At 35.5% G+C, this 4,025-nt stretch overlaps 1 long non-coding RNA gene across 4 annotated transcripts; it reads right to left on the reverse strand.

The window, feature by feature from the left end:
- Positions 1 to 216: 216 nt before the first annotated feature.
- LOC131233246 (uncharacterized) lies at positions 217 to 3,178 on the reverse strand. 4 transcript variants are annotated; one of them, XR_009165143.1, is made up of 5 exons: positions 2,901 to 3,178; positions 2,656 to 2,789; positions 2,494 to 2,574; positions 667 to 751; positions 217 to 588 (listed from the first exon to the last, which is right to left on the reverse strand). It is a non-coding gene; the product is annotated as an uncharacterized LOC131233246 (long non-coding RNA). The 4 variants fall into 4 exon arrangements; XR_009165145.1 differs by having other exon boundaries at positions 667 to 733; positions 2,901 to 3,177; XR_009165144.1 differs by lacking the exon at positions 667 to 751 and having other exon boundaries at positions 2,656 to 2,752; positions 2,901 to 3,171.
- Positions 3,179 to 4,025: the final 847 nt, after the last annotated feature.

Raw genomic sequence — 4,025 nt, forward strand, 5'->3', positions numbered from 1 at the left:
TGGTCCATATGCCATATATGGGGAAATCCTATAACTTTTAGTTGTATTGATAGCTCATATACTGAGTATCTCCCATACTAGAAAATCCCATATTGTTGGTCCATATGCCAAATATGGGGAAATCTAACCTTTTGTGGTATTGATAGCCCATATACTAGAATATATCTCAGTCTTCTTTGCACTTTTAACTTACAGAGGAAAACCGCAGCTCTCACAAGGTTGTTCCAGTTTATTTTTCATTCCTCTTACATCAAGGTCTTTGAGCTATATGCTGAGAAATGAAACATCAAATTAAGTATAATTCCCTTTTTTTTTTCAAATGAAAGCTCAGGTATTTTTAAACTAAACTACACCTCTCCATAAATTGGGTTTGCATTGAATAATCAATCCTTCTTCCATTCAAATTAAAATAAATTAACAACTAAAGAAGATCTTACCAAAAGTCATGAAATAAATGAATGAAAATCTCAAATTTTCAGATCCAATTGCCATGCACCCAAACATAGAAGAATTGATCTGTATGTATGACAACAACATATGCTTGAATCTGAAATATGCAACTCCAATCCTCCCACATGCAACATCCACCTGAAAGAATGCGCATAATATCATGCATGAGCAATCAATACAAGAATGTACAAAGTAAAACCATAAAACCAGAGATACTGCACTTTCAGGATCTCCTCCATAATTAACGATCTCATTCAAAAGCCCTTCTCCTTGACAAGCTCAACTGACATGTATAAATTGACTGTGTCAACAAGGGAAAACTAGTTTTCAAATCATGTTAACACAAATCAACAATGATGGAGGGTAAAATGAAACATTCCAAACCTCAATTTGTCAGTGTTACAATGTGAAACTTGGTTATAGAATACAACAAGCTTTGGAGTTCTCCCTACGTTTCCCCAATTTTTCTACTTCTATATTTGCAAGCACATTATAAATTTTCATAGCAACCCCAATCCAATTGTAGGTTAGGGATGCATTAGACCAATTCTAGTTTCATTGTCTTTCTAAAATTCTAAATAATGCATCTATACTTTCATCCTAAACCTCAAGCAAATAAAGAAAAACTACTAGTAAGCCCTCAAGTCTCAGGCAGGAAAGGTCCTTAAATTCTTCTTGATGCCCATCACAAGTTAGAAGTCCAAAATTTCATAATTTATAAAAACATGAGCGCCTCTAACATCCTACACAATTTTTTTTTTAAGTAAAAACCATGATGCCAAGCATAAAATTTCTTAGTGCCTATGGATTAACCATAATGTTTTGCCAGAGTATCAAAGCTTCTCTCTCATATCAAATGGAGATCTTCGATTTTGTGTGGATAGGGGATCAGAATTCCTAATAAAAAATATATAGGCTTGGCACTTAAAGTTAATTTTCAGTCATTTAATAGGCTATGCATAGAAATTAGTAATTGTGAAGTCACTGCTGATGAATAGAATCCAACACAAGCCCAAAGTAATGTCCTAAACAATCATGGATTCAGTAGTAGGAGTACCAAGCTCAAAGCATCAGATTTAATAGAACGGTCACCAATTCAAGCTACAAGAGCATTCTAGTTAAGCAGAAGAACAATTTTGTCAAGGACACCTTTGTTTGTGAGCCAATCATGGTTTATTACTAGTCCATTGTCAACGCGGTTGTAAGGTTAACAAAGCAGATATATGGCAAAATGACCATCCCAATTAGCTGCCTGATCTGTGGCCATGAGGAATGCAAAAAAGGAAGTCAATAATCATTGTGGTTCTTGTATCCTGGACCATTCATCGCAATTCCCACCTAGACTATCCATATTCACCAACCATAAAACCGCATTTACAATGATGAGGGCACTCAACCAAGACCACTTCATGCTGGAAAATGTCAAAGCTTCTGAGGATTTTCAAGGAGTATGAGAAAGATGAACAAACATTTTCTGAGAACAAAACTTCATATCTCTCGTCCACATGTCCCAAGCATACAGTTTCAAATGTCTGACTCAAGAGTCATGTCCCTCAAATAGAAATCTCGCCCCTTATTTCTTTGTTTGTTTTTAGAAACCAAATTTATTAATCATAAAATAAAATACCATGGATATTTAGGAAAACAGGAACACAAGTCTCCACTTAGAATTTTAATTTTCATTCAAAGAACTAAGAAAAAGACAAGGAAGCACTCAAAAGCTTCATGTTTAATAATGAGAATAATAAAATCTCAAATGCCTCAACAATCAATAAGTGAGGATATAGTGCACAAAAAAATCAATTGAAAAAAAAAAAGAGGATATTTATAACAAGATCATCAGGATTTACAAGGACACACAAAAAAGTACAAAATCATAATCATAAAACGATCATATTCCTTGAAAAACCTTTAAAAGCTCAAATGATATCAATTACCAGATGAAACAATTCCTCAATCCATAAATGAGAGAACTGCATAAGTGGAATAAATCAAACTAAATATATGCTTCACTCATCAGAAATTGTAAGCAGAATGCCATACCTTCCAAGAAATCCTTCAAATTCTCCAGAAAAATGAAATCCATTCACAGCTCACAATAAAAATGCTCTAAAGCAAGGTATCCTAACATGAAATCCGAATAAACTAAAATTTAAAATTCAATGAAACACAAATGAAAAATTAATGAGATTTCTGAAGACTTACCTGAGAAAACATCAACGAAACTGCATTATTTCTTCAGAAAATCTCTAGATTGAACTGTAGAGTAGCGTTGATTTCACGACACCGAGATTTCTCTGTTCTATATATTGATTTTCCAGGAAAAACTAGAACAATCACTTTAAAGCGAAGCAAGAAGCAAAAAATGAGCAAATTCTACAACAAATTCAAACAAAAGGCAGGAAAACTAATCTGAAGCTTCGGATTCATGAAAATCTCAATGAAATTACTTTAAACAGGTCATTGAAACCGCTCCTTTTCAAATCTGAACCTTTTTCTATGGAGAATCTCTCAATCTTAGGGCCAAAGAGCATGCATTTTCACATAGGAACATCTTGAAGTCTGTCTATACAGAGATCTTCTTCTCCTTCTCCCTCTTATTCTCCTTCTTATGGTGAAAGGGGGTTTTGAAGATTGAGAGATGGGTTTTGGGAGTTCTGCTGCGCATAGGAGAAAAAGGCGGACTAAGATGGAGAGGCCGAGCGTGAGAGGGAGAGCGAGAGATCGAGAAAGGGCGAGGGACATGGAGAGGTTGAATGCGAGAGAGAGAGAGAGAGAGAGAGAGAGAGAGAGAGATGGAGAGAGAGATTGAGAGATGGGTTTTGGGAGCTTTGCTGCGCGCAGGAGAAAAGGGCGGACTAATTTTGGATTTGGGAGGGCGCGTTTAGTTTTAGGAGGGGCGCGTGATGGACGGCCCACAAATCATTTGGGTTTTAGGATCGTGGGGCCCACCATGATGTATTTTATTTATCCACTCCGTCCATTAATTTTAAAATATTATTTTAAGTATTGATGCAAAAAAACGAGTCAAATCGAAGCTGTAAGAAGACCACACAATATATTAACCATAGAAATTTAATTTTTATTATTTCTTATGGTGTGGTCCACTTAGACCTTTAATCTACATAATTTTTGGGCTCATCGACAGAAATTGTATATCAAAATTGATGGGCAGCTTAGATCAAACAAATATATTACAATGGGCCCCATGGAGCCCCTTAAGCATCATCAATATCTAATAAGGTTCCGATGAAGATGTAGGTTTTAGCTACGGATTAAATCTGTAGTATAATTGCTACGGATTTAATCCGTACCCAAAAACTTTCAAAGTCCGAGCCCTTTGCTTGATTTTTTAGTAATGGTGTCTCCCTTTTGCTCAAGCGATATCGTAATTCATGTGGAAGCTTTTCATATAGAAGCTTTCCTAAATGGATATCTACCTAGGGTTTGGATCTCAGGGTAAGGTGAGGGATTCCTTTAAGCTTACGTTAATTTGAGTTGATGTGATTTATCTTGCCATTTTACATGCTTTCATGTTACTGTGAATCCTCCTTGGTATTATTTGATTTACCATT

The sequence above is a fragment of the Magnolia sinica genome, chromosome 18, assembly GCF_029962835.1.
Source record: "Magnolia sinica isolate HGM2019 chromosome 18, MsV1, whole genome shotgun sequence".
NCBI classification, from domain to species: domain Eukaryota; kingdom Viridiplantae; phylum Streptophyta; class Magnoliopsida; order Magnoliales; family Magnoliaceae; genus Magnolia; species Magnolia sinica.